A 936-nucleotide genomic window follows, 5' to 3' on the forward strand; every position below is an offset into this window, starting at 1 on the left:
GTTATTCCAGGAAACCACAGTCATAGGATTTACTTCCCGGTGCAGCGGAAAGGCAGATGAGCAAGAGGGAGCTGAAAAGAAGAGAAAAAGACAGGAAGAGCTGTGCAAGGGAGTTTTAAACTCCCCTTGACACAGAAGCTGAAGTGGGGGTCGCTTTGGCCCTTAATTGGGGGGGAGAGGTGGATATTGGTTTGTATCTGTCATTGGTTCAGCCGTGATTTCACCGCCTCAGGAGCCTGCCAGGATTCGGTGGTCCCTTCTAGGTTGCAGCCTTTGACTGGGCTCGAAGCAGGTTCCGCCTCCTCCGGTTACTGCGGCAACCAGCACTTGCCAGCTTTGCAAGAGGAGACTTAACTCACTATGCCATAACTCCTGCACCTCCAAGCAGTATCTTCCATCCAAGTACTAACCAGGCCCGACCCTGCTTAGCTTCCGAGATCAGACGAGATCGGGCGCGTTCAGGGTGGTATGGCCGTAGACAGCAAGCAGTATCTTAAACACTGTGCCAGGTGTCCATCCCAATGGATGGCATTTTTGCCAAATTGGATTAAATATGATATAAAAATAATGTTGCCTGTTACTTTTCATTTTTTTTAATGTATGCCCAATAAAAGTATGCCAATAAAATGAAAATCACATACGTAGCATAAATGTGGGTATTACCCCACTTAAGTTTGGAAAGTCCAATATTTACACTATATTTCTATGGGACAATGCTACATTAGATATGTACTTTTATACACTGATAGCCACCTCCGTGAACATCTGTAGTTCTCCCCTCAAGGGCTATTTCCTGGCACAAGACCCACGATGGGGCCATGCAAAAGGAAACAGAAGCAGCCTTCAACTGATAACAAAGGGGAGTTGGCAGGGAAAAAATCCCACATCTGTTGCCCTTCATCTGGAGGAGCTCAGTGGGGCATGTTCGACACTGAC

The 936-nt window shown here is 47.0% G+C and overlaps 1 pseudogene; it reads right to left on the reverse strand.

Annotated features, from left to right (window-relative positions):
* Positions 1-360: 360 nt before the first annotated feature.
* On the reverse strand, positions 361-480 carry LOC118760416 (5S ribosomal RNA; annotated as a pseudogene).
* Positions 481-936: the final 456 nt, after the last annotated feature.

The sequence above is a fragment of the Ochotona princeps genome, chromosome 30 (genome assembly GCF_030435755.1).
Source record: "Ochotona princeps isolate mOchPri1 chromosome 30, mOchPri1.hap1, whole genome shotgun sequence".
Taxonomy (NCBI): Eukaryota; Metazoa; Chordata; class Mammalia; order Lagomorpha; family Ochotonidae; genus Ochotona; species Ochotona princeps.